At 40.5% G+C, this 9,539-nt stretch overlaps 1 pseudogene; it reads right to left on the bottom strand.

Moving 5' to 3' along the window:
- Positions 1 to 3,669: 3,669 nt before the first annotated feature.
- Positions 3,670 to 4,538, bottom strand: LOC124556071 (annotated as a pseudogene).
- Between the last annotated feature and the right edge of the window lie 5,001 nt (positions 4,539 to 9,539).

The raw sequence follows: 9,539 nt of genomic DNA, 5'->3' as shown, positions 1-9,539 counted from the left end.
TGTCTTCTCTTTTCTGTCTAAATTGATGTATGTCACAATCTGAAATATCTCAGTTTTATTGAGAACTATAGACACGAATTCATCCGTTCTCCACTGCCTCTGTTTGATGGTTTCTTCTCCATTGAAATGTTTTATTATTAAGTAAAATGATACTTTAATTATTTATATAATATTGGGGAAGTACACTGCATTTCTTTTACAATTTAAAGTGACCGCCGACAAGTAACACAAGGCAGCGAAAACAAAATAAAAGTATACATATAACGCCGAGAGAGATCATAATAAGATCGTATCGAAGTATGGGACGTGAAGTCGATTAAAATTTGCTAAGGTAACTACAGATCGGAAACGCATAGTCGTGAAGCTAAGGCTAAAAGAAGATAATACTCTATGAACTCTCAAGGACGTTACCCAATAATTTTTTCCGGGATGTTAACTTTCTAAAGATTTTGAGGCAGAGATTTCGAGCATTTCAAGTAAACAATGACGTTTAAAAGTGGTTAAAACTTAATTCCTGTTGAATATTTCATCGGTAACTTCGTTACTGATCTACTTCTCAGAATATAAGTTCATTCATGCTTTTCGTATATCAGAAAAATTGAAGCACATCATTTGTAAACCTCACTATCAAAAACATTGTACTTTACCGTACCACATATCGGCTATCTTAGTGGAGTGACGATTGTGTAGTGTAGTTTATTATCGTAACTAATTAATAGAGCCATGTGGTATAGGGCTCCTTGCCACGTTTCGCGTGGCTCCCCCCGTCGGAGTTTCGAGTCTTGCCGCGGGCATGGGTGTGTGTGTTGTCGTTAGCTTAAGTTAGTTTAAGTTAGATTAAGTAGTGTGTAAGCCTAGAGACCGATGACCTCATCAGTTTGGTCCCACAGGAACTTACCATAAATTTCTAAATTAATAGAACTGGGATACTTCTAGTGAGGTGAATTCAGCAGTAGAGCTCCAGGTAGCGAACGCAACAGAAAAAATAGCGTGTATCGAGACAAACCGTGGATGGGAAATGATGTTTGTCAATCTTTGCTTCAAACTATTACCTTTTTCGCTTATCCTTGATCCAAACAATGATGTTCAATGATTTAAGTCACTAATAACGGCAAGTTTTATCATTACTGTCATTAACTGGGGTGTGTTTTGTTAAAGAAACACACTTTGGCAGGCGCGGCCATGATTGATAACCGATTTACGATCGTTGCTCCATAACGATGCACTTCCAACCGATAATTGAGTACCATATGTTGCTCCATAGCGTGCTCCCAGCCTGTTCCCACTTTAGTGCTTTTTATTCTCCTTCGTGCATCCTGTATAGCGTGCCTTCGCTGTACAAATTAATTAATTCTGGTAAAGAAGAAGTTAAAATTTCTCAATTTATTAACATCTGCATTTGTACTGCGTAAGCCACATTATAGTGTGTGGCTGAGAGTACATTTATTTATACTACCATTTACTGTTATCCCTACTCCTCTCGCAAGTGATGTGTGGGGAGAACACCTGTCGTGAAGCCTCTGCATCAGATTACGTGGTGTTCGTTTTGTGAGTTGAAATGGGAGGAGGTAATAACTTTTCTGGAAATGTAAGCTCCTGAGTGCATCAGTAAGCCTCACCGCGATGTCCGAAATCTCTCTTGCAACGTTTACCACTAAATGTTGTTAAGCTTCTCCGTAGCTTTCTGTCGCTTAATAAACAATCCAGTGACGAAACATGCCGCTCTTGGTTGGATGTTCTATCTCCCTCTTCTATTTATCCAACTGAGTATGGTCCTACACGCATAAGCAAAACTCGAAAGACGCTGGAAAGACTGGTATATAAATCACTTCTTTCGTAGGTGGGTTATAGTTACATAATAATCTTCCCACGAATTTCAGTCTTACATCTGCTTCTCCTGCACCTTACTAGTTTTATGTATCCAGCCCACTTTAGGCCGTTCTGGAGGGTTGTTCTTAGATACCTTACGACTGTTACTTCTTCCAGTGTTTTCAAGTCAAGAACTCAATCGAATGTCAGTGGATATTTTTACCTCTTCGTATGCAGTACGCTATATTTATATATGTATAATATCGACTGCCAGTCCCAGCAAAAACCCTCCACCTTCTGCTTGACTTTCTCATTTCGTTACAATCTTCTACATTCGTTATCTTTCTGTAGACAACAACAACCTCAACCAATTTCCGACATTATATGCAATACTGTCAGCCTCCGTAGCTTACTTGTCAGCGCGGCTGATTGTCACGCGGGAGGACATGGGTTCGAATCTCGGTTGTGCCTGGGATTCGTCCTTGCGGGGAGGACTGGTAGGAGGTGCATACAGTCTCGTGAGGCCCACTCTGGAGCTACTCGACGCGTAAGTAGCGGTTCCAAGATCAAGGGACGCGAAAACGACCGGGAGAGCGGTGTGTTGTCCACATGACTCACCACGCCTCATCCAGTGACCCCATTGGCAGAGGAAGGCACGGCGGTCTGTCGGGCCCTATTGACTGATATGGGGTCAGATCGTAGAAATTTACCTTTAACTTATGTATTATACGCACTGGGATTCTTTCAAAACTACATCTTCCGTCAAGAGCAACAACTTGAGTTCTATGTAAAAGAAAGTCTTGAACGTAGTCACAAATCTGCTCAGATAGTCTGTGAATTTTTGTTTTGTTCAGTAAACGTAGATGGCAAGGTATTTACATGGGCACCGTCGTTACAGTGTTCTGGTTTCAATGTAAGAACTCAGCGAACTGAGTTTCACAAGATCTTAGTTCGCAGAATCAACGATGAATATCTTACCGAACGTTTTCTTTCGGTTAAAGGTGAAACAACACGTAAAAATGCAGCTAAATGGTTAAGGCCACTCAACTACTGAAAGATCATGCTCGCTTTCCAAGATATATACGTTATACGATTTGGTAAACTTATTATCCATTTTCTTGGTTGGCTTCCTGTCAAGTTTACACCTAGATCCGATGTTTATTTTCACAATATTACACGAATGAATCAAGTTTTGCTGTTTCTGTTCACGTGTTTTAACTGAATTCACACATCGGCTCAGAACCACAGTAAATATGGATCACAAATCGATGTACCGCACTGTGATTGGTGCCTGTGAGCCCCATAGTTTGTCTTGTAAGAGAGAACAACGGGAGAGCATTCCTGTTTGTCAGCACTCATTCCCATAACACCTAAAAAGTGACTGTTCCAAGTAAAAATAGCGAACATCGTAGGCTATCCTTCTGTGCTACGGGCCTATCAGTGCGAACATGAAGACTGCATCTCCCCGTCGCCAGAAATAGCTTGTAACTAATGTTAGTGCGGGTGCTGCTCCAGAATATGTTTAACCTTTTCTTAAAATTGTGTAGCCGGCCGCGGTGGTCTCGCGGTTCTAGGCGCGCAGTCCGGAACCGCGCGACTGCTACGGTCGCAGGTTCGAATCCTGCCTCGGGCATGGATGTGTGTGATGTCCTTAGTTTAGTTAGGTTTAAGTAGTTCTAAGTTCTAGGGGCTGATGACCACAGCTGTTAAGTCCCATAGTGCTCAGAGCCATTTAAAATTGTGTAAATGGAAGCAAACATGTATAAAAAGAATATTTCTTCAGAAGCTTGATAAATTTCTGGAAGGACAACACATTTAACTTACTTTAAAGTAATGTTTTACATTTTAAGTATGATGTATTCAGTTAGGAACTAAATCATTTCCTTTTGTTTCTCTGAGCAGTGAATAACAACTTAGGAAATTTTTCTCCACTGAATGCATTAGAAGCGCATTTAGTCATATCAAATTCATAGTGCAAATTAGAAAAATTTAAATTTTTTCAGTGCTGAAAAGTAGCGTTGTGCTTCCGATGTAATCATGGATATTGTCAAGATAATTTTTATCAGTTTCGTAATTTCACCAAGAGACTTGTCTAGTCTGTTTTCCCAGACAAATTTCAGTATCTGCATAAATTTCCAGTATTTCTGAATATCAGGCCTGCATTATGAAAGTTTTGGTGGAGTTTCAAGGTTTTCTTTGTCAGTCATGGGCTATGCATCAATGGTTAGTTCCTCTCTTCCTTGCGATGTTCACTCTTGAAACCAGTGAATCATTCCTTGCTGAACAATTTAGCACTTACTAAGTGTTGATTGGAAGAATATCTGTCCATTACATCAACACACGTACCATCGCAAACTTCCTTAGCTTCTGCCGTTAGTGTCTTCGAAGGATTCTCACATTACTTCCTTGTTTCCAAGCTAGCAGATTTGAAATATGTTATATATTCATTTGCTTTAAAAAATAATAATTTCTCTAGATTGCGTTTGGTTGTAAGTTATTTCCGAATGAGGCTAAATCTGACGAAAAGGATCTGACGAAATCTTGAAATTATCATTATTCCGGTATTTTAAAATTCCTGTTTCTTCTGCACTGTTTTGATCTGAATTTGATGTTGACTGCATTTCAGTCAGACCGTTTTTTGAAAGCTGCAAATTTTCATCAGCTTTGTTTCTGGTCCGTATGTTGAACTTCCACCTTACACAGGATGAACGTGGAATGTTGACGTCCATATGATTCTGAAGACCGGATACCTATGCAGTGCTCTTCAGAATGTACAGAATTTTAGAACAAAATATTCTCGAATTGCGTATAATACTTGCTGCATTTACCGTAACTAAATTAAGCTGATGTGGATGACAGTGAATCAAATACCGTTAGTATAAACTGCTTTTATTTTTGCTTGAAATCCTGTTTTACGCCTTTCGTGATATTTGCACCATAAAATGTGTGAGATACAGGTTTTAGTCCATTTTGTTGAAGGATTATGGCCAATTGTTCTACAATACGTTTTGATATGCTATCTGCATTTTGATTATCTGAAGTGAAGAATCTCCAGAAGTGCTCAAATATTTCCCCATTCAAAGCGTATAGTAGAAGAAGAACCATTTGCATGTGTTTCTAAACATCTGCTGTGGCATCAGCCATGAGCGCTACAACGGAAGCTTACTTAATATCCGTCCGTATCTCCTCATGGTATAATTGTGACAGGGAATCAAGCATGTCATTCTGCATGGTCCTACAAACACCTTAGAAGACGGTACTGATGTCTAACTGATTTTTAAAATTTTAATCTAATTTAGATGCACAATTTACTAATCCTCTAGATACCCCTAGATTTACTGAATCGTCTGTTTCATTTTGTCCACGTAAGCGGGTATCAGTTTCCGATAAGGAATATGCAGTCTATTATTTGTTGAAAATTTCACTGTTCGTTTTATCCTTTATATCATCCTCATTGATTGACAATATATATTCAAACCCAAGTTTCTCCTTAATACTTAGTATATTTCTTAAAAGAGAGAGTGAAAAATTGTCAGCATGTGTCTTTGACATCTAATACTTTTCAGCTTTTTTGTTTCATGTGGTTTGTATTTCTAAGATTATGTTCTTTCCACGTTACATCTATTTCAAACAGCAAACACTGAAAGCAAGACAGTGCAATTTTTTCTTCGCGGACGTAAAGAAAAGTTTTCCGTTAGTACCATTCAGAAGTAAAACTTGGAATATATTTCTTGTTGTTGTTTATGCCTGGCTAAGATCTTAGAATATCAGGTTTCGAACCTGTAACTGCCTTATGGAGAGGAAGCTTCGAAAACGTAAGCTGTTGAAGTTCACTTACAGTTGCAGAACTTATTTCTTGGGGATGCAAGGCCATGGTTAAAGTTAGCAGCAAAACAAAAGAACCAATGGAATAAATCAACTGGTAGCAGGATTATAATACTCTGGATTACATTGAAGGATTTGGTGCACGGTTTTTGAGCACAACTCACGAGGAGTAAAAAGAGAAACTACCGTGCAGCAGGACGCCAGCCAGCGTCGGCATTGCGGGGCGACACTGCTCCCTCCCCCTCGCAGTCTCACTCGCAGCTTCCTACGTGCATGCGCGAAACGGACAGACGCCACACCGCTCGAAACGTGAAGAATTTTGCATCTGTTTTTATAAACAGGGGGATGACTAGAGCCATTAAGCTTATAGGTTATACAGTGAGTCCAACAAATGACTCCCTGATTTTAAAATTAAAATAACATTAAAATTACGATCAATAAAAGAAGGCAACAAACGGTACCTTCGAAGAAGTCGTTACAAAATCTTCTAAATGATGGCGGTGTAATTGCATTGCATAACGCTTGTCATTAGCACTTCGAAGCGCAGTGTGGCGCGAAAAGAGATCAACATAGCGAAAGAAAATCTGGAAATCACGTATTCAATTGAACAACGTGTATTTCCGGAATGTCATGGATTAGAACACAGTATTAAGACAACACGGTCCGGTATTTAAACGCGATTTAATGTTAAGAAAGGACACGATGCGAAAACCAATCGATAGCTATTCGTCAAATTGTAATTAAAGGCAGCGTGACTGATGGTGTAGAGGGGCGTGACGGTCCCAGATCAGCTGTAGTTACCCTTGAAAATTTCGCCACAGTTTCTGTACTTACGTCCGCAGCTAGTGGTCTCGCGGTTGCGTTCTCGCTTCCCGAGCACGGAGTCCCGGGTTCGATTGGCGGCGGGTTCAGGGATTTTACCTGCCTCGAGATGACTGGGTGTTGTTGTGTCGTCTTCATCATCATCGTTCATCCCCATTGCGGTCGGAGGAAGGCAATGGCAAACCACCACCGCTAGGACCTTGCCTAGTACGGCGGTGCAAGTCTCCCGCATCGTCCCCCTACGCTCTGTCAAGGAGTATGGGACTTCATCATCATCTGAACTTACACAACAACACCCAAAGAAATTCGTTTGAAAAATTGCAACAGAGATTGGATTGATGCGTTCCAGCATGCATGCAGTACTGAGAAACAGTCTACACATGTTTCCATCGAAAATCCATAGTCGTCAGCACATTACCTTCTGTTAGCAGTTTTCGTAACTATTATTTTCAAAGTTACGTACAAAATTCTTACAGCTATCGAAGCAAACATACAATTTGTAGCGTTATTATATTGATCTTTGTATTCACGATATTAAATTTTAAGGCAATGGAGTCCTTTGCTGGGCAGCCTATATATTGTAGAGTGTAAATGAAGAATCAAAGAAAAAAAGACTCATTACATAAAATATCATCGAAAATATCAAGTGGAAGCATGGGGTGTTGCATTAACACAGTGCTTACATTGTTCCTCAGACGTGTGGGGTATGAGGCTGGAGCCGGTGAGTCGTACAGGATTTCCCGCGCTGCCCAGCTGTCCTGTCCCAAGAAGGTGGCTCCTCTCGCGACGCGCGCAGGAAGCTCTCCAGTTGCTTATCGCGCCACGTGGAGGCGCTGTGCGCTGACTGTTACATCGGCTCAGCTCGCACGCACAAGCCGCTTCCTTCAGAATTTTTGATGCGAGGCGGATCCGTCGTCCCGTCTGCCATTCCGTATCTTTTCTGGCCGAGCGACATGACAGAACCGAATTGTCGATAACCAGTTCGGGTGAAAAACATACCTTTACAGAGCCACTTTTCCATGCGATTAATCGGCATTGTCTTTTGGTGGTCGTTCTCAATTTCTCATATATGAAGGGCTTATTTCAATAGTGGTACAAGTCCAAAATATGGTTCAAATGGCTCTGAGCACTATGCGACTTAACTTCTGAGGTCATCAGTCGCCTAGAACTTAGAACTAATTAAACCTAACTAACCTAAGGACATCACACACATCCATGCCCGAGGCAGGATTCTAACCTGAGACCGTAGCGGTCGCTCGGCTCCAAACTGTAGCGCCTAGAACCGCACGTCCACCCCAGCCAGCTGTAAAAGTCCATTTTTGTTCATTTTGAGATACAGAGTCCTGAAGTTAAATGAGCGCTGAAAAATCTGCAATTGAGATACCAGAAATATTCAAGAGTATGGCTTCTTGCTAGAGATGAACCTTTCTTTCTGTTTGTTTGGATCATTAGTGTCATAAGCATTATAGGCAGAAAAGTGGAGGTAATAGACAGGCAGTGAGTTGTTTCCTGTGGAGGGTGTTTCGATATTTCGGTTACAACTTGCATGGGGGCTTAATTATATATATAATTAATGCAAATACTTTTTAATTTTAGTCGCTGTCTGTCCGATTACGCAGTCTCGTAACCGGTTGGCCCTGTCTGGTATAGTACGCAATCTGACTGCATAGAATAACAACAAAGAACGAAAGAAAACTTCCGTTAACACAATTAATTAGTTAAGTCCCCAGCAACTATGAAAGCTATGAAACAACAAGGCACAAGTGTCGCTGTTCTGTGTGTGGAAGTCTGATTCAGCGTACACATCTGGCACGGTTCTTCCTCAATAAGACCAGTTATTTTAAACACCATTTATACTGAAGTAATTAAAAAAACCCAGAGATACTATAATTGCACATAGAATCCAGAAATGCAGTCTAATACAAGAACACGAGCCAGATGCTTTGTTGACTGAACCTGTGACCAAGAGGCATTATTGTTTAAGACACTGAAATAATACAAAAAAAGGAATTTATTTACCTTCATATATATTGACGAAAAGCACATTCTGATCATTACAGCATCCCCAATCCAACAATATCTGGTGTCTAGCCCATCAAAACAATATGACAGTATCTGAACAAGCACTCTCCATGGGAACTTCTCAACAACGACTCACCACTGCTACATCTCAACAAGCACTGCCTACTGCTACTTCTCAATAAGCACTCTCCACCACGACTTCTCGACAAGAACTGCCAGTGGAGGCGGCTGAATAATACTCTTTGGCGCAATCTCTGGCGCTGTGGCTCAGTGTAGCCACCTTTCATATGCCCCTCCTCCACGGGCCAGAATTTGATGGTATTTTTGCCAGCATTGGTGGTGAACATACCACCAAATTCGTAAAAAAATACAGACAAAAATAAAAGACAATGTTAATAAGTAAATATCACTTCACTAAATAAATTTTGGCTTTGCACTGACCGTTCCATAACCTAATATATAAAATACAGTAAGGAATACAAATTCTTTCATACATGTGATTTTACATAATAGTTTACACAAGTACCATTCAATCAATGGCACCAGCGATGTCAAATAGGTGTAGGTAAGAGTCTCATAACATTTCACAAACAGTAAATACACAAAAAAATCAGTTTATACAAATATTCACATAAAATGCTTTCCATAGTTCAATAAACAAGTATTTGACAGTTCCAGCAGTAGCACCCAGCAATGGTCAACAGGTGCAGACACCAACGAGTGACTTTATTTCAGTAGAAACAGTCCATCAGTGGCACCCAGTAATGTTGAGCAGGTGCAGACACCAACAAGTGACATTATTTCAGTAGAAGCAGTCCATCATTGCACGCAGCAATGTTGAGCAGGTGCAGACAGCAACAAGTGACATTATTTCAGTAGAAGCAGTTCCATCAGTGGCACCCAGCAATGTTGAGCAGGTGCAGATACCAACAAGTGACATCATTTCAGTATAAGCAGTCCATCAGTGGCACCCAGTAATGTTGAATAGGTGCAAGCACGAACAACAGTTTGAATGCACACACAATTGCTTTTACAAAATTATTATCAATGCTCTTACACTA

This window comes from Schistocerca americana, chromosome X, assembly GCF_021461395.2.
Source record: "Schistocerca americana isolate TAMUIC-IGC-003095 chromosome X, iqSchAmer2.1, whole genome shotgun sequence".
NCBI classification, from domain to species: Eukaryota; Metazoa; Arthropoda; class Insecta; order Orthoptera; family Acrididae; genus Schistocerca; species Schistocerca americana.
This window is presented reverse-complemented; position numbering and strand designations above follow the sequence as displayed.